This window comes from Drosophila ficusphila, unplaced genomic scaffold (assembly GCF_018152265.1).
Source record: "Drosophila ficusphila isolate 14025-0441.05 unplaced genomic scaffold, ASM1815226v1 contig_636, whole genome shotgun sequence".
NCBI lineage: Eukaryota > Metazoa > Arthropoda > Insecta > Diptera > Drosophilidae > Drosophila > Drosophila ficusphila.
In genome coordinates this window covers 3,795,465-3,816,314 of record NW_025064569.1, presented here as the reverse complement: position 1 = coordinate 3,816,314, position 20,850 = coordinate 3,795,465, and the positions used below count along the sequence as shown (strand labels likewise).

Below are 20,850 nucleotides of genomic sequence, written 5' to 3'. Positions count from 1 at the left end.
AGCTGAGAGCCATACGTCCAGATTGGTTTAGGAGTGGAGTTGTAGAGCAGTACCTTGTAGTCCAGACACATGGGGGATCGGGCGTTTATAATCCAGTGGAGGCTGCTTGCTTTTACTTTTAGGTGTAGTTTCTTGCATTCGATGTGTCTACACCATGTTAGACGTCTGTCGAGGTGGACGCCGAGATACGTTACTTCGTTGACTTGGGGGTCTGCGTGCTATTCAAGTAGATCGGAGGACATGTTTGTCTGTTGAGAGTAAACGTTATTTGTTTACACTTCTGTTCATTTATTTTGATACGCTAGTGGGATAGCCACTTCTCTACTACCGTGAGGTGGTTGGCTAATTGGGATGTTGCATGGACTGGGCATCTGGAGCGGCTGAGTGTCGCAGTATCGTCAGCGAAGGTGGATGTTAGTAGTCGGTCGCTCGTGGGAATATCCACAGTGTAAAGGACAAATAGAGTAGGTCCAAGTGCGCTTCCTTCTGGGACTCCAGCTTCGATTTTGTAGTTGTGGGATGTTGTTGTGTTGCATCTCACTGCGAAGACTCTGTTGTAGAGATACGACTCAAGTAATTTATAAGTGTATCCGGGAAAGTGTGTTTTGATTTTGTGCATGAGACCGTTGAGCCAGACGCGATCGAATGCTTGGGATACGTCGGGGAATATCGCGCTGCAGTATTCTCTATGTTCGAAGGCTGTGCGAATCTCTGATGTTATTCTGTTGACTTGCTCGATAGTTCCATGTTTTTCTCTGAAGCCAAAATGATGGGCTGGGATAATGTTATGAGCTCCCATATATGGTATTATGCGAGTTAGAAGGCATTTTTTCGAACAGTTTGGACAGGCATGATAAACGACTTATTGGTCTGTAAGAGGACGGAATCGTGTGATCTTTTCCGGGCTTTGGTATCATTATAATTATTGACTTTTTCCATTTTTTTGGGTAGTAGCCAAGACTCCCATTGAAGAGTTTACAGATGACCTCAATAGCACAGTTTGGAAGTTCAATTATAATTTTTGGAGTTATTTGGTCACCGCCGGGAGCCTTTTTCGGTTTTAGCACCCGTATGACTTTGGTGATCTCGTTCGGTTGAAACGGTGTTATTGTGGATTCACTTTCAGTTTGGATTTGCGGTAGAACAAAATTATTTGCAGCGGGATTCGGCTGGAAGACGCCCCTGAGATGTGAGGCAAATGTTTTGGCTCTGTCTGTGTCGCTGCGCGCCCAGCCACCTGAAAAATTTCTTATCGGGGAGACGGTTTCAACCAGAGAGCTTAGGTTTAGGTGAGCCCTCCACAAGGGCACATCATAGGGCGTTTGCACTAGTTGGAGAGAGTTTCTTAATATATCTCAGTTGTGCGTTTTCGGCATCTTGCTTCAGAACCCGGTTTAGTTTGCGGGTGGCTTCACTTAGACGTTGCTTTGAGCATGGCGATCTGCTGGTTTGCCACGCCCGTCGCAGACGCCTCTTTTCCAGAACGAGCTGTTCAATTTGCAGGTTGGTTTTGAACTTCTTTATTTGCACATCATGTCGTTGTGGTGTTGAGATCCTGGCTGCTGTGACGTGTACCTCTTCCAGGGCGGCAGTCAATGTCCTCTTCAATATTGAGCTGGGTGGTCAGCTCAATGTGGGAACTCACGTACTTCCTGTATTTCATCCAGTCAGTTCTGTGCGACGTCAGCCTGTAGGGGTGGTCCGTAATTTCTGGGCTTTAAAAAAAAAAAAAATTTACATTCTGTTACTCCACCCGGGAGCTTAGAGCCTCTACAATTTCTTGTAGAGGATTCATTATCATTGGTTTTCGATCGTACCGGTGATAAGCCGGTAGCGACTTATCCTAGCGGTGGGGTTGCCACCTGGCGCCATCTAGGAGTGACGAAATTTCTATTGATGGGTCCATAGTAACGTGGACGGGGGGGTGTGCGGGTCCGGGGAGCCGAAATTTGTTACTAATGTTAAGTGAGCGATAGAGCATAGAAGTGGTGGAGATTTGGAAAAAGAGACCGTTTCTTTTTCTCGGGGAGCCTGGGCCTCGACTTGAACCCGGGCCTTCCGGACCGGAGGCCAGCGCTCTACCTGCTGGGCCACCGTCCCCCCAAAAGAAGGGTTATCAATAATGGAGAGTGGTCTGATGAGAGATCGGGTAGGGCCGTGGCGCTTATTAGGTCGCGGGGGATGTTTTTTGTCACCGCAAAATCAATTAGATCTGGAATCTTTCTGGGGTCTGCTGGCCAATATGTGGGGCTACCAGGAGAAACGTAGTCCAACTTATTTCTCACATTTATAAGTGCATTATAAAGTTGCTTTGCCTTGGGAGTAACGAGGCGTGATCCCCAGTGCGTATGCTTGGCGTTGTAATCTCCAGCAGCTATGAAGCGATCCCAAAATGAGTTGTAGAGATCCATGAATTGACCTTCAGAGATTGTAAAGCGAGGTGGGCTGTAGACAGCGGCGATGCAAAGGTTGTCGTTTCCTGACTGCACTTTTATGGGCGTGGCTTGGAAGTAATTGGTTTCAAACCTTTGGTGAAGATGGTGTTTGATTAATTAAGATACCGGTGGCGCCGTGGGCTTTACCATCGGGATGATCTGTGCGGTAGAAGGTGTAACCCCGTATGTGGAAGTTATATCTGCTTGTGAGGTGAGGTTCCACCAGCAGCATGGCGTCGATGTGTTTTACGTTTAGGAATTGTGTTATTTCAAGTTTATGCCGTGAAATGCCGTTGGCAATCCACATGGATATGCGTAGATTGGTCATTAATTTTTGGACTGTTGTGATACAGCGCTGGCCTCCGGTCCGGAAGGCCCGGGTTCGAGTCGAGCCCCAGGCTCCCCGAGAAAAAGAAACGGTCTCTTTTTCCAAATCTCCACCACTTCTATGCTCTATCGCTTACTTAACATTAGTAACAAAATTTCGGCTCCCCGGACCCGCACACCCCCTCGTCCACGTTACTATGGACCCAACAATAAAAAAACTTTCGTCACTCCTAGATGGCGCCAGGTGGCAACCCCACCGCTAGGATAAGTCGCTACTGGCTTATCACCGGTACGATCGAAAATCTATGATAATGAATCCTCTGCAAGAAATTGTCGAGGCTCTAAGCTCCCGGGTGGAGTAAAAGAATGTAAAAAAAAATTTTTTGTGATACAAGCAGCTGCATCACCATATTCTGGTTCTGGACCAGCGTTTGCATGGTCGCTTTCATAAATGACATGAACTCCATCATACTGTGTTTCATGGTAAACATCATAGTTTCCAAATTGATTTGTGGCTGGACTGGGACTTGCTTAGCGTTTTCTGAGTGTGGCTGGAGTGGATTTTCCATACCCCTTCGTAGAGCATCAGCGTAGGAGATGCCGTTGGTGGTACTGAGCGGACCGAAAGTTGATCTAGCTGCCTTGGCGAAAAATACGTCTGGCGTAGTTTTTGATTTAAAATACACATTTTGTGTATTTTGTTGACGCGAAGCTTTCGCTTGTTGCATGCGACTCTTCAGCTCCTTGTAGGCCAGACAGCCTCTGTAGTTTGCTGTATGGTTTCCTCCGTAGTTCCCACATTTTTTGTATGGGGGTCTTCTTTGTTAGCAGGACAGTGTGCGGAATTGTGGAAGTCTCCGCAGCCTACGCAGACTGACCAAAGTGTGCAGTATGTCCTGGTGTGTCCAAACTCCTGACCATTTGTGCATTGCACTGGGCCGTTCCGTTTGTGTGGTTCTTCGACTGTGATCCTCCGATGCAGTAAGAACTGCAGCTTGTAGATCGGGTGCACTTCATTTTTCTTTAAAGTTTTGCAATCTGTCTCGAGCTCGACCTTAAAGAGTGAATGCGACTTTTTATTTTTGTTGATAATATTGCTAACATTCTTAGCAGAGAATCCCTTGTCTTTAAGGGCTTCTAGTATCTCAGAGGGGGCGACGTCGGGTTCGATTCCTTTTAGTACTACTTGTAGCCCTTTGCTGCTTTTTAGTTGGTAGGTGTAAAAATTCTTTTTTGTTTCTTCCAGGTATTTGGACACAGCTCGGAAGTATTTTCATACTTCGTTTCAAAGTTTAGTTTCGTGGATGTTCCCTTTAATAAGCGGAAAATTTCCATCCCCGGCCAGCGCAACAATTTTGTTGACCAGGGCGTTTGACCTTTTTTTTCCTAATATAAATAGGTGGGGGCTTCGGTTTCTTTTGGGTCACTTGCTCCGGCTCAGCTTGGCTCTCACCATCTGCTAACAGGGAAATCTGTTGCTGTTGTTGGAAATCCTGCTTTTTTTCTGTGGGTTGAAGTGTAAGGTTTATCTTTGGTTTGTTACTAACCGTGTTTTGCGGACTAAGCTTACGCTTAATCGGGATGTAGCGATTCATAACGGTCCGTATGGCCGGAACCGCTTGTTGCTTATCGTGGCTCACGGTTTTTGTTGCCGTTGCAGTTGGCGATGGAGCCGTTTACACCGATTTCGCAATATTGGTCGTTGCTTTAGTTGATGTCGTTATTTTTGCTGAGGTAGCATTAATTGTAGTACTGCTTGTTGTTGGTACGTCTTTCATGGGAGCCGGTGGCGGTGGGGTCTGGCATTGGTAGCTCCAAGATGTAGGAGTTGGAATGAGTAGGGCTGGTGATAGAGAGCGAGCCCTCGTGCTTTCCACGGCCAGTAGGGCCGGGTTGCTCTTTGTAGACGTTTTCCCTACTTCGGTATCGCGAGTTGAGAAATAGAGTAAGCATAACAAGCGTTTCTTTGGTTAACGGAGCTTCTACGCTCATTATTTTGCTCGCCGCTCATTTATTTGAGCTTATCGCGCGTGGCAATATTTGTGAAAAATATAATATCACTTATATTATTAATTAGATAAAGGCAACACGAGCAGAAGTACCCACGCGTAAACTGAGCGTCTTTTCGCGAAATAAAACTCGGTTATTTTCGAAGTATTTTAAGTTACTCGGCGGAGCGATATAAAAACACGTCTGTTGTCATTGACAGTTCACTTGTGTTAAAAAATTTGAAAAGGATTGGTTCATTAGATTTTGAGTTCTGATGTTCATCGACTTTCAAAATAACGTTTTAGAGAAAATCGATTTAAAGTATTTTTATTCGTGAAAATACGGCCAAATTCGGTCGTTTAAAACGCTGTAACTCCGTTAGTTTGACTCTAATTACTCAAAATTTTTACACAATGTTCTCGACATATCGCTCTCTTAGAAAAAAAAAATTGTTAAAACCTTAGCCTTAAATTCACTTGAAAATAGCTGAAAAACAAGAAAGGAAGCTAGCTTCGGCAAGCCGAAGCTTATACACCCTTCAGTCACCAAATATTTTTTTTTGTTTTTTTTTTTTTTTACACATAATATTTGTTTATTTTGACGAGGCAATGTTAAGATCAAAACACGAGCTAGCTATGGCAAAAATTGACAAAGTCTTCAATAAATATCCGACGAAATGCCCTTAAGCCTATATGTAGGTATATTTTTATGTAGACTTCTGTATTTACCGCATAAACATAATTGCACTTTTAGGCCTAGATTTATCATTTCCACTCAGTTCTACAGAATCTATTTTGGAATCCTAGACCTTGCACACACACACACTGAGAGAAAAAACACACACAGGCACAACTCTATGTATACTATATACAATTCCTTTTGGGTTCAGTTTCATTTTCACTTTCAGTTTTAGTTTTTAATAGTTTTAGTGTACGAATCGTCGTCACATGCAGACGTGTATTTATTGTGCTCCGGGAAAAAAGTATTCAATAATATCAAAAAAGTGCAGTGACTAGTTTCGTAAATCAACAACAACGCGAAAAGACGCTTTCAGCGATGAAATCGCTAATGTTTATATTGATTAATTAATTACTTAATATAAAACGTAACATTTAAAACTCGAACAAAATCAACCTCGATTGCAATGAGTCTAAACGACGTTCGCACACAACGTCAACGTGAGCAAGACGAGAGACGGCTCTCAGTACAAAGAAACAACGCTTACTTCACTTTCAAAGCAACCGAAAGCAATGCAAGCTCAACCTGTTCCTCGCGAACTAGTGAGATGTTCAAGGGGGGGCTTAGCTGAGGCCACCAGGCGGGTCGCAGGTTGCGGATAGCGAACGGCCTTCTTCGCAAGGTTAGTTGTGAATAAGCGCAAGCTAATAAGCAACCCCGGACAAACAGCGGGTACACCGAAGTCGGTGTACTGATAAGACGCTTGTTTGGCCGTCTTCAAATTGTAGCCTTACACACCCCTCTTCCCTCGCAATTACCTACCAATTTCCCTTCCCACAATATCACTCCGGTGCCGGACTAAGGTGTCATCCGACCCGTGCCGATAGTCAGCCTGGCTGGGGGCCCGAATTAACAAATAGCCCAGTCTTTCACGGAGGGTTCAGGCAAGTGGCGACCGCCTGTCCTAACCGCGCCTTACCCGGGTATGGCGGATCTCTGCCCGGGTGGACCATATTTTCTCCGCAACTCGTGGGATTCGATTATGAAGAAGCATACGAACACCAAACTACCGCAGGACATCCCTGCCTCGAGTGTCGCAAGACACTTCGAAAACCAACTCCTCGACGGGGAGCGACCACAGGTGGGACCATCCCCACCCAGGGGCGCAGCCACCGGCAGGAGTGCGTCTCGGACGCAAGATGTGGGACATCCCCCACAATGGTCAACTGTTCCAGTCGGGGAACGTGCGCGACCAGCAGGACCATCCCGGCTGGCACGCCCACCCCCCGCGGCTGGACAGAGGACCAGGCCTGCCAAAGGACAACCTAGAGGCCTAGACGACCCCAACAGGAGAGGCCTGCCGGGGTCCAAAACAAAATGGTACCTCAGATACCTCCAGCAGGGCATGTCACCTGACGAGGCACTGAGGAAGGCAAAGGAGCCACGACCAGCGGCCCCAAGTAGTGCACCTGCCAGCAAGCGGGGTAACAGCACCCTCACCCCTCCGACGGACACCCCAAAAAGGTCGTAGTCAGAGGGCACTAATGAGGTTAAGGCAACTCCCTCCTGCCCAAAGCCTGAGGAGCCTTGCACCTCAAAGGCGGCGGCAGCAAGGAGACCTCCCCCTAAGGCATCTGCTGGAACACTCAGCGTACCGAGGCAAGTGAAGGGAGTGCGAAGCAGCCACCCTCCATCTCCACAGCCCCTCTCACTGGCACACACACCTCCTATGCGGAGGCCGCCAAGAGGGTCAGAGTGGCGGTGTTACCTGAGGATTTCCCACAGGTGCACTTTAGCCACGAAGAACTGTCCGAGTTGGAGGAGGCCATCATGGACGACGTAATCACGTCGGCATGGGACACGGCAGTCTCGTTTTGAGGCATCCACTTCAAGGTAGGATACCTCCTCATCGACTGCCTGTACCAGGACTCAGCGGACTGGCTGAGGGCCGTTGTGCCCTTGCTCAGAACGTGGAAGGGCGTGCCCCTAGAAACCAAGGTGGGAGAAGATATCCCCGCGGCATATTATGTCACGGTCTTCTGCCCCAGAAGCTCGGAAAGAGAAAATGAGGAACTCCTCACGATGCATGGGCAACAGAACAGGCTGGAGACGGATGCCTGGAGAGTGGTCTCCCGGAGGAACGATGGAGGCGGAGCTCTCCTTGTCATCGGGATCGACCAGCTCACCCGAGACGAGATCGTAGCTAGAGGGCATCAGCTCAATTTTAGGTAAAGATGACCGTAACAGAAGGAGCGCCCTCTGGTCCCCCAGATGGCAAAGTGGAGGTCGAGGAATCCCTCGACGAGTGGAGGACCCTGGCGCCGTTACAGACGTGAGGAATGAGGATGAGAAGCATCCTACGCCCTCCGACAATAACGACGAAATGGAGGCCGACGTCACTCTGACGGATGGCAGTGGAGGGGAACACCCGCCCCCTTCACCAAAGATGGAGCATCCGCTCCAATGATGGCTGCACACAGCAGCACGAGGCTAGCCCAGGTGAACCTACACCGAGCCAAGGCAGCATCAGCCGTCCTGGCCAGGTTGTTCACCAACCAACATCTCGGGCTAGCTCTCATACAAGAGCCTTGGTGCAATCAGGGCATTAAAGGCCTGTACACCAAGGAATCAAAGGTAATATGCGACCAACGGGGTGCACACCCAAGAGCATGCATATTAATAAGAAAAGATATCAATTATAATATCTTTTCAGAGTTCCTAAGTAGTGACTGTGTCGCGGTAACTGTGAGCGGCGCAGGAAGGTTACCAGCGATCGCCATAGAATCGGCGTATTTTGCTAGGGATGCAGCATGCCCACCACCGGAAATCATCGGACTCGTGGAATTCTGCAGGAGGAAGAAGATGCCCCTAATCATCGGGTGTGACGCCAATGCACATCACGTGATATGGGGAAGCACCGATGTCAACAACAGAGGTGAGCAGCTAATAGAATTTATTGTAAATAGTAACCTAGAAATCGGTAATGTCGGGTCCACACCGACATTCATTACTAGAGTAAGAGAGGAGGTCCTAGACATAACTCTTATGAGCAGGTCTCTAGGACCACTTATTAAGAACTGGCATGTGTCGCCAGAGGAATCAATGTCGGATCACCGAATCATTAGATTTGAATTACACTTCAACACCGCTAGGGACGCCCCCAAAAGGAATCCCAAGAAGACAAACTGGGATCGGTTCAAGTCATCTCTTGAGCTCGATCTCTCTAACGAACCGTCAGGTATACCCAGACATTCTTTAGTATTGGATCAGGCAGTGGATAACCTCTGCAAGAAGATAACCAATGCTTTTGAGGACAGTTGCCCTCTTGGCAGACGGAAAGCAGATAGAGACGCCCCATGGTGGAACGACAACCTGGAACGGCTCAGAATCTCCACCCGCCGGCTCTTCAACAGAGCAAAAACGAGCGAGGATAACTGGAGACAATATAGACACAGCCTGACGCTCTACAACAAAGAGATCAGGAATGCCAAACGGAAGAACTACAGAGACTTCTGTGAGGCAATCAGCACTGCCCATGAAGGGGCAAGATTGCACAAGGCTATGGCCAAAGTTGCACCAGAAAGTAACCTAGCCCTGAGGAAATGTGACAACTCTTACACTTCCGACGACAGGGATAAACTAGCTTTACTCTTTAAAACACACTTCCCCGGGAGCTCACCCCTGGCGGAAGATACGTCCAACCCAATGGAGGCATCGTCCACTCCAAGACACTTCAGACCAAGCGCAGAGGACTGGGCAATTGCCAAGTCTCTAGTCTCTCCGGAGAGACTTAAATGGGCAATTAGGACCTTCCAGCCATTTAAGTCACCTGGTCTGGATGGTATCTCTCCATCATTCCTGCAGCAGGGACTGGACGTACTCCTAATCCGCTTAAGGAGACTGATGCTAAGCAGCCTAGCAATTGGACACATCCCAAATGCGTGGCGTAGAGCTAGGGTGGTCTTTATCCCCAAAGCAGGGAAGAAAGACATCACCAACCCAAAGTCCTTCAGACCCATCAGCTTAACTTCGTTTTGCCTTAAAAAGTTAGAAAAGCTGGTAGACCACCATATTAGGAGCACAGTTCTTAAGGACTGTCCGCTGCAACCCACGCAGCACGCATACAGGGCAGGTTGTTCAAAAGATACTGCACTGTACCAACTTTGTCACACTCTTGAAGGGGCAGTGGACAACAAAGAAGTTGCAATCTGCGCCTTTCTGGATATAGAGGGAGCCTTTGAAAATGCGTCGCATGATGCTGTCTTAGCGGCCCTCGCCAGAAGGAATATAGACGCGACAACAAAAGGTGGATTGGAGCCTTGTTAAGCTCCAGGCAGGCAATGGCGACCATTGGCAACAGCACAATGACCGTTGCCACAAGCAGAAGATGTCCGCAAGGTGGAGTCTTGTCTCCTTTACTGTGGAGCCTACCAGTAGATGAACTACTAAAGAAACTCGCCGACAGAGGAATACAATGTCAGGGCTATGCCGATGACATAGTAATAGTAGCCAAAGGGAAATTTGAAGAAACGCTTTGCGATATTGTCCAACTCGGACTCAAGATAACGCTCGACTGGTGCAGGGAAGTTGGGCTTAACCTCAACCCCGCAAAAACAGTCATTGTTCCTTTTACAAAGAAGTACAAACTAAAGAAGATGAGACAAATCATACTACTAGGTACTCCCGTAGCAATAAGCCGGGAAGTTAAGTACCTCGGAGTTACCTTCGACAGAAGGCTAACGTTTGCAACCCATATGCAAAAGACAGTGGATAAGTGCCTCAGGGCTCTCTTCACCTGTCGGAAAATTACAGGGAAATCTTGGGGGACCTCACCCCAAATTATCAGATGGTTATACCTTATAATTGTGAGGCCAATACTCACATATGGGTCAGTAGCCTGGGGTAAGCGAGCTAGGCTCGTTACCGCACAGAAACAGCTCCAAAGGCTGCAAAGACTGGCATGCATATGTATGACAGGAGCAATGAGAACCTGCCCCACTGCGGCACTGGAAGTTCTCATGGAACTCACTCCGCTACACTGCGTAGTACAATTACAGCGGAAGGCCACCCTACTAAGAATCACTTCTTGTGGGAATGGCAGTGACCGCATCCTCCGTTCTAGGGATGCAGCAAAACTACTAGTCGAACTTCCCCTGAGCTCACACCCTGGGGACGAAATGACAGTAGAATTCATCATTGAAAAGAATTTCTCTGCTCATCTGAGCAACAAGAAAGAATGGACCACCATGAAGGAAGTACACTCCATGGCGAGTCACACTATAGCATGGTATACGGACGTGTCTTTAACACACCAAGCCTTGGAGTAGTAGGACCACGAATCAAGTACCATGAATCGTTAGGCCAATACACCAGCATATTCCAAGCTGAAGTTTGCGCCATAGGACGGTGTGCAGAGCTCAATATGAAGCGTGGGTACACAAACAAGGACATTGTGATCCTCTCGGACAGTCGAGCGGCAATTACTGCACTATGCAGCAATAGAATCACCTCGAAGCTGGTACGAGAAGTAAGAACAAAGCTGAACCTTCTGGGCAGCAAGAACAGGCTGTCATTAAGATGGATTCCAGGACACAAAGACATATCCGGGAATGAACTAGCCGACAGGCTAGCAAAACTAGGGGTGGAACGACCCCTTATAGGACCCGAGCCTTACTGTGGCATAGGCAGACACACAGTCAAAGATTACCTAAGAACGGAAGAGGTACATATGAGGCAAGGCTGCTGGGTAGAAACCACAGGCCAAAGACAAGCCAAAACCCTCATCGTCAATTATGACATGAAGAGGGTTAAGAAACTTATACTACTAGGGAAGAGATCACTTTGGATAGTTACCGGCTTACTAACCGGACATTAAAAACTAAGGAGACACCTATTTAATATAGGGATTACAAACAGGAAAACATGCAGATTCTGTGATAGCGAGGATGAAACCTCCATAGACATAATATCAGATTGCCCAGCACTAAGTAGCCTGAGGAGCGGAACCCTCGGGTCTAGGTTCCTTACACTTGGGACCTCTGGAAGCATCGACCCGATAAAGCTCCTTAACCTTATCGAAGGAGCCGGGTTGATGGGTGAGCTCTAAGCTCAGATAGGGGGTACAATAGATCCAGTTGGGTCGAGGTAACCTTTTCCCCCTAATAATAAATAATGCAAGCTCATCCCAAACACGGTCAATTACCCCAAACTTGACCGAATTCTTAAACGTAGAGAGCGAGAGAGCGCGTTCTTGCTCCCCATCGCTACCATCGATGTCTCTGCAGCCAAAGAGCGCAGTAACTAGCACCGCAACTTCTTTGACAACGTCAACCGTAACAACAACTACAACCGCAACTGTAACGACAGCGCGTTTAACCCTTTCATGCCCAAATTAAACTGGGGACTCGTAGAAAATATTCAACGTCATAAATGATCAATAGGAGCCCCAAGTTACGTTCATTTCGATTTTCGATACTCTAAGTCCTTTGGTATGTCCTTACTGCGATGTTGCCTATAGGCAACACATGTCCATCCATATATATAAATAAGTACGTACGTATGAGTAATTTTACCTTTACAAGAAAATACAGTTATGAGATTTTTATTAACAATCTTTATTTTTCTGTGTTAGTATTTGGGTTTGAGCACAATTGGGCATAAAATTTTAAGATTTTTACCTGGGAAAGCCTTCAGTACACATTCTATATCTACCTTTTCATCCCCACTGAGCCCAGTGACTAATTTGGTAATATCTTATTGTTTTTGCTGGAGCCATAAGACGTCTTTGGAAATTAAGATTTTGGTGATTCAATCCCTTTGGAAGAAGCTGGAGAACTTCGCTCCACAAGATTAGTTGAGTAGCTTGGAGAGTTAAAATTTAATAAAGCAAATGCAGGCCGACCTTTTTTTGGGATTGAGCCACATTAGCAATAAGTAGCTCTTTGGCAATATCTAGTTGAAAACTTGTAAGTGGAATGTGTTTTGTTCTTTCAAATGATTTCTTATGGTCTCCGCGGTGTAGTAGCCAACTATTTACCACATTTATACACCAATAAACGACATTTGCATGTACCATTTTTTTGAGCGATGATTTACTTTGTATAGTTCTAATGGCATACATATCTGATAGATCAACACCACCCATGTTTCTATTATACCTTTGTATCTACAATAGCTGGACGAGGTATTTTAACTAAGCTTTTTTCATTGCGGCACCAACGCATGCAGAAACTGGTGCATCAACAATATAATTTGAAATAGGCTGAACATATTTATTATCATACCAGCGACACGAGCTCAATCAAAACTTTAAGCTAACTGGTTTATTTCAGTTAGCCTAATGATAGCATTAAAAGAAAGGGGTGTCTTAGCAGTTGGCACAATTCGCAATAACCATCTAAAGAAGATTGCAATTTTGTAGATGGTTATTACACCCCTTTCTTTTGATGCTATCATTAGGCTAACTGAAATAAACCAGTTAGCTTAAAGTTTTGATTGTCAGTAGCTAAATGCATGATTGTTAGCTTGAAGCTAAATGCAAAACAATATCTGAAGACAATCCAAGTCCATAAGACTTACAGGCTCCGTCTCCAACGTAAAGGCAAAAAATCATATATAATGCCAGAAGCCCCAGCTCCACAAAACATTTGCTTTAAACTATGATGATCTAAAATATAAATTAAATCTCATATTAAACTATTTTTTACCTTTGAAAGAATCATCTGTTCATCACAGCTTTGATATTCCTCTTGTAATATTTTATCAAACTTCCCTTTTAATCCCTTCGGACACATGCCTAAATAAGCACAAACAAATTATTACTTGCGAACCTCTTATGACCAATGTTGCCGGTAGGCAACATCTACTTTTAAAAAAATCCACGCTCTTTATAAAACAATTTTCAAGTCCGAGTTTATACTTTTACCATAGTCTTACCTATTTTAAAGAATTTTACGTACTTATTTTTTTTAATAATTGTCACTAATTTTAGTTAATCGCACTATTTCCACGGGCACTTTATGGTAAAATTTTTCGGCAGCTGTGGTCGTATCGAAGTATTAGCGATAACTCAGCACACGCTGCAGCACCTGCATTTGCAAAAACTACCAAAAATTAAAGAACATTAATAAGAGGAACTCCCCATAAAAAAAAATCCACAAAAAAATTTTGAATCGTAACCGAAATTTAAATGTAAAGTCAATGTTGCCTATAGGCAACAGTGGGCATAAAAGGGTTAACGACTTCATCAGTTAGCAGCCCAAACATTAGTACTTCTGCCGCTGCGCTGCCCAAAAAAGAGAACAAAAACTAAGAAAATATTAAGCCGGCTGTGCAGACTGGTATGGATCGCTACATCCAAATCAAAAGGAAGCTGAGCCCCCTTAACTCTCAACGCAAAATAAACCGTGGCAATGCTAACATAGCTGCAACAGAAACGTCCACGAACTCAAACCGATTTAAAATCTTGGCAGACTATGAGGATGACGCCGAATCTACAGAAATCGAAAAAGGAAGCCTAAGCCCCCGCCAATTTACATACGAGAAAAAAGTTCCAACGTTCTTGTCAACAAAATTATAGAGCTTATTGGCAAGGACAACTTCCAGATAATACCACTCATAAAGGGCAACATCCAGGAAACAAAAGTTCAAACGAAGTCTGAAGATAATTACAGAGTATTATCGAAATACCTCACCGACAAAAAAAAAAGAACTTTTACACGTATCAGCTAAAAAGCAGCAAGGGCCTGCAAGTCGTACTTAAGGGCATAGAGTCCGAAGTATCGCCTGCAGAGATAACAAAGGCGCTACAAGAGAAGGGATTTAGCGCTAAGACAGTCTTCAATATCCTATCCAATATTCTATCCAGGGATAGAAAGCCACAGCCACTCTTTAAGGTTGAGCTCGAACCACAAATTAAGCCCCTAAAGAAATACGAAGTGCACCCTATATACAATCTTCAGTTCCTGCTGCACCGCAGAATTATAGTTGAGTAGCCGCACAAACGCAATGACCCGGTACAATGTGCGAACTGCCAAGAATATGGCCATACAAGGTCTTACGGTAAACTGCGCCCGGTGTGTTCAGTTTGTGGTGAGCTTCATGACTCCGCACACTGCCCAGCGAGCAAAGATGACCACAACTCGAAAAAGTGCGGCAACTGCGGTGGAAATCACACTGCTAACTATAGAGGTTGCCCAGTTTATAAGGAGCTGAAAAGTCGCATCCACCAGAGGGGATTTACTGCCCGCACCCAAAATAATCAGTTCATAGCCTCCAGGTCAAACCCTGAAGTCTTTTCTCGACTGCAGCCAGATCCTCACTAGGACCCATAAACTCTGCCAAAAACGTCACATACGCAAGCGCCTTAAAATCAGGACTGGCTACCCCAGCCCCAAAAATCTCACTGCCGCAATCAGCACACCAAGAACCGAACACGGCTCAGCAGCATCAACCGCCGGAGCAGCCAAAAAGTAACTTTGAATCTTTGATATGCAGTCTACAACAAAACCTTTATGCGTACAACTATGCAAGATCTAATGCGAAACCAAAATCTACTAATACAAACGCTGGTTTCACAACAATCCAAATAATGACTTCCCTACGAATATCTACGTGGAACGCTAACGGCGTTTCGCAGCATAAACTCGAGTTCGCGCAATTCCTACTAGACAATTAAATCGACGTAATGCTGCTTTCAGAAACACATCTTACAAACAGATACAATTTCCAACTACGAGGATATTCATTGTATGGAACAAATCATCCAGATGGTAAAGCACACGGCGGGACTGGAATTTTAATCAGAAGCCGTATTAAGCACCATTATCATACGAAATTTGCTAAACTACCTACAGGCCACATCAATAAATATACACCTAAATACTGGCAAGCAATTAACTCTAGCCGCCGTATACTGCCCCCCACGCTTCACCATAGCCGAAGATGAGTTTATGCAGTTTTTCAACTCAATTGGAGACCACTCCATAGCAGCAGGAGACTACAATGCCAAGCACACACACTGGGGATCTTGTCTCGTGACCCCAAAAGAAAAGCAGCCCTATAATGCAATTATCAAAGCTAAGAACAAGCTAGACTATGTTTCTTCTGACACACCAACATACTGGCCGGCAGACCCAAAGAAACTTCCCGACATTCCTAAAAATCTGATAAGCGCCGAATGCCTTTCGGATCTCTCATCTGATCACTCGCCTGTCCTTTTTACTCTACTCCGACACCCAGGAACATGGGATCACTCATCAAAACTGACCTCACATAAAACCAATTGGGTTAAGTACAGGAAGTATATCAGCTCACACATTGAGCTGAGTCCTCACTTCAGCGACGAAGCCAACGTAGACAGTTTTGTTAATTCACTGGAGTCGGTACTCGTCTCTGCAGCTCGAGTTTCAACACCTCAAACTATATCACACAATGCATTCCATAGAAGACCAATCTACAAATCGAACAGCTCGTCCTCGAAAAGCGACGCTTACGTCGAGAACGGCAATGTCATAGATCGCCATCTGCTAAGCAACGCTTAAAACATGCCTCACGTCAACTTGATCAAGCTCTACAGCAAGAAGAAACGTATGCTACCCGCCGCTACATAGAGTAATTGTCAACTAACAGTACAAAACACTCACTATGGAGAGCTCCCCCAACTCTGAGCTCACCGAAAGAAACCGTGATGCCTATTAGAAATTCCACAGGCGGGTGGGCGCGCAGCGACGCAGACAGAACCAGCACGTTTGCCAAACACCTTAAAAATGTCTTCCAACCAAATCCTGTCACCAATGCGTTTACTTTGCCGACTATCATATCTTGCCGACTATCATATCATATGAGGCCCAGCCTCAACATGAGCCAATTGAGTTTCGCCCAAACGAAATCGTTAACATCATCAAAAGACAACTGAATCCGAAAAAATCCCCGGGCTGCGACCTCATAACTCCCAAAATGATCATTGAGCTCCCATACTGCGCCGTCTGCACTCTCACCCAGCTATTTCGCTATTTAATGCCATCGCAAAACTTGGCCACTTTCCAGTGAGATGGAAAAAGTCAATTTTAATAATGATAGCAAAGCCGGGGAAAGACCACACGTATAGACATATAAGCCTACTCTCTTGCCTATCTAAACTCTTTGAAAAATGCCTAATGACTCGGATAAACACATACCTGAGAATCCAGGAAGGAATCCCGTCACACCAATTTGGGTTTCGTGAAAAGCATGGAACAATTGAGCAGGTCAACCGGATAACATCCGAAATTCGGAACGCGTTCGAAAAACGGGAGTACTGTACTGCCATATTTTTAGATGTCTCTCAAGCATTTGATAGAGTCTGGCTAGAAGGTCTAATGTACAAGATCAAGACAATGCTCCCCTACAGCACCCACAAGATTTTAGAGTCTTACCTTTACGACAGAAAATTTGTCGTAAGGTGCAACACTGCTATATCTGATGATTACACTGTTGGAGCTGGAGTTTCTCAAGGTAGCGTGATAGGGCCAATATTATAAGTCCTCTACACAGCAGATATCCCAACAAGCACACGTCTAACAACATCCACGTTTGCCGATGACACAGCTATTCTTAGCCGCTCAAAATGCCCGATTCAAGCAACTGCGCAGCTAGCTCTTCATAGGGTCGATGTTGAAAAATGGCTGTCAGATCGGGGAATTAAAGTGAACGAACTAAAATGCAAGCACGTTACGTTCACTCTGAACAGGCAAAACTGCCCGCCGATTACATAAACAACACCCTACTCCCACAAGCAAACGAAGTAACATACCTAGGAGTACATTTCGACAGAAGGCTCCACATGGCGCCGGCACATTGAAGCCAAAAGAACACACCTAAAGCTAAAAGCCAGCAGCCTTCATTGGCTTATCAACGCTCGGTCATCCCTTAGCCTTGAATATAAAGTCCTGCTGTACAACTCGGTCCTAAAACCTATATGGATGTACGGCTCCCAGTTATGGGGGAACGCCAGCAATAGTAACATTGACATAGTTCAAAGAGTTCAGTCGAAGATCTTGAGAACAATCACCGGGGCACCGTGGTACGTTCGCAACGAAAACATACACCGAGACTTAAACATTCTACAAACGGTAAAGTACTTAACCAAGCTATCGGTGCACCCTAACCACCTGGCGAGAGGTCTAACAAGGTTGAGCAACCAATCACGCCTTCGTCGCAATGACTTACCCACCCAGTGACCGACCTGAGGGACGCGCAACCAGAATGCAGTCTTAGTAATGCAGTTATTTTAATGTTAAGATTCGCCAACTTATTGTTAGTCTCAAAATTAAGAGTAGATTCAATAAATAAAGCAAAGCTATAATAAAAAAAAAAGTTTTAGTTTCAATTTTAGTTTCAGTTTCAGTTAAGTTTGGATCTCGTTTTGGTCACAGTCTATGTCGCATATCAATCAAACGGTGGACAGAAAGATAACAGATAAGGCAAATCTAACTAGTTGACTAACGGTAAACATACAGTGATAGATAGAGGAATGTGGTGGCTGCAGGTAGTGAAGGTTGCTTTTTGGTTTTGCTTTGTTTGCTTTCTTTTCGGTTATTTTTTTCGCCTAGATATCGATATAGGCATAGGTCTTTTCATTAGTTAACCCCATAAATGGAATGCTAAATCAGTTAGAAATCTTATGCACTAATTATTGCTGGACATTGTCTCTCCTCAACTTTAAGTACTTAGTCACTAAATATACAAATTAGCTAAACAACGCAAAAAAAAAATTGTTTAAAAAAAGTGGTGTACACACAGAGTTATCAGTAAACACACGTTCCGCAAAATCGTTCATTAGGAACCACAATTCGGTGGGCGGCGACCGCTGCCTACAACTTTTCACTGTCCATATCGATCCTGAGGTCGGGCAGCGATCCGCGGTTCTAGAGCAGGCTCCTCTTCTCCGGATCCTTGACCTTCTTGGGCTTCCGTCGGTTCGTCTTCGTATAGCGATTGATCACGCCATCCGCCTCGTCCATCATGCGCAGGATGAGCGCCTGGTCGGAGGAGTCCAGCGGCGCTATCGAGATGTCGCGCACGGCTCGGAACTTACCACAGCTGTTCAGGTGCTCGTTCTCCAACCGGAAGAAGTTCCAAACAAAGCGACGGAACACCTCCAGGATTCCCGTGATGGAGGTCATTATGTCGCTGCTCACGATTTTCATCTCGCTGAGGTAGAAAGACAGCACCCAAATAAAGCGTAGCGCCAGATCTTCCACGATAGCAAAGTAGTAAAAACCCCCGATGAGTAGACGACTTCCTCGCGCAGAAAAGTATTCTCGCCGGCGTTCTTTTCGAACAGTCCCCAATCCATCTTGATATCCCAGGTGTAGGCGTAGCAGGATGAGACAATCGAGGAGATGATTCACAACCACGTGTAGGGATTATCAAAAGTGCTGGCATAGTTGGGACTGGGAAAACTATTGAGGGTGGCGAAGATGACCACCAGGAAAGTGGTGGAGTATTTGCCGGCGATCACCAAGTGGGGAAAGGCCTCCCTCGAGTCGCGGTATCGCCGCAGGCACTAGGCAAATCGGAACCAAGCCGGCAGGCAGTTCACAATCGGCCGGATGATGAAGTCCTTCTCCATGCAAATGGAGGCATCCCGGGCCTCCGTCCAGTTGCCGTTCCTGAAGTAGAAGCAGATGAGGTACTCGAAGTCGAGGCCAGCGAGTTGAGCTGATCGCCCAGCCAGAAATCGGCGAAGCCCACGTGAAAGAACGGCGCGGACAGACAGCGACCACTGATTCGCCACAGCCAAAAGCGGGCATTGTGGTGGAGCACATGTAACGGATTGGCCAGGAAGAGCACCATGATCAGCATGAGCGTGAGCGGGTTGATGAAGGCCGGAATGGCCAAACTGGCGCTGTACAGGAAACTCAGCATGCTTAGCGTCCACACGACGCCGAAGATCGCCGCCAGCTCCATGAGGTGCTGTTCGGACAGATGGTTGCGCGGATCGAGCTCGAAGTTAAGGACGAGGTTCACGCCTGACGACCGCCAGCCGTAGATGTTCACGCCGATGAGGAAGATGAACTCGATGATGAGCAGGGGACCGTGGTACAGGCGGAACGTGACCTTCAGGTTCTCGCCGCTGATCTCGTGGAAGATGGCAGACAGCACCACCACAATGCCCAGCACTATGAAGCTGCCGGAGAAGAGGCCCACATTGAAGGTCGTCCATGGACTCTGCTGCTCCCCCAGCGGCGGCGATCGGCAGAGGGTGATGAAGCGGCTCGTGACCGTCGTCTCCGTCTCATTGATTATGTTGTCGATGTCCTTGTTGGTGAAGAAGTGCGACGCCTCCACGTACTCCTGCCTCCACTTGGCGCCACTGTCGACGCGCAAGACTTTATCGTGCTTCTTGAGTATTTTGCGGAAGCCGGTGTGATTCAGATTCTGGTAGTTCTGCAGGAGGATCAGACTCAGGTAGAACTCGCTGAAGGCCAACTTCAGTTCGCGGGCCTTGCGATCCGGAAGCGCGGCGTGTCGCTTCTGGCCCTTGGACTTCTTGGCGCTCCGCTCCGAATCCTCGATGGAGGTCTTCAGCTCGGCGTTCAGGTTGGCGAACTTGCGCGTGGCCTCCGCCAGCTTCTCCGAGTGGAAAGTGTTCATCTTCTTCAGCTCCTTGTCGCAGTAGTGGAAGAAGTTCTCGTCGAACTTGGCGAAGTGGCGTTTCAGCACGTCGTCCGCGATATTTTCCACCGAAGGCGCCTCCTCCACGGCCAAATAAAGCATGGCCTTAATTTCCTCATAGTTTATGTATTGTTTGCGCCACTCAGGCGTTATGTGCGCCGACAGGTGCTCGGCGAACTTCATGGCTGCCGATGTCTTGGCCTGGGGCTACCTCAGTCCAATTCAGTCCAGATCGGGCCCGTTCCGTTGATCGGCGCTGCACTCAAGGGCGTATACGCTTGCACCGCGCTGCAGTTGCACTTGCAGTTCCTCCCGTTCGCCTTCGGGCGCCTCACTCTAGCATCTTAAGCTGCTCCCACTAACCATTACTAATTGTCAACAGTCGCTGATTTTTTAAGTACACTGCTTATCACCGAAATGCGTGCATATCACTTTCAGACGACGGGCGAAATGCCAAACAACAACAAAGAACTAAACGCACAAAACTAAAAACACACCAAGTATTGGGAAACGAGCGCGCGTTTCGTGATATGTCGATCAAAATGCATAAAGGCTTAACAACTTCGAAGCTTTGACGAATTTTCTATTAATTTTCTATATTCTCAACAATTGTTCATATAGCAGCTATATGATATAGTTGTCCGATTTTGATTTATCAGGAATTTATTAATAATTTTAATAAATTCGTAATTCAAGGGTCTTTAGAAAACTCGATATTCCAAAAATCACTCCTGTCTGATAGAGAACAACGGTGTTATAATAT

The 20,850-nt window shown here is 46.2% G+C and overlaps 1 pseudogene; it reads right to left on the bottom strand.

The window, feature by feature from the left end:
* Nucleotides 1–18,280: 18,280 nt before the first annotated feature.
* On the bottom strand, nucleotides 18,281–20,270 carry LOC108093276 (annotated as a pseudogene).
* Nucleotides 20,271–20,850: the final 580 nt, after the last annotated feature.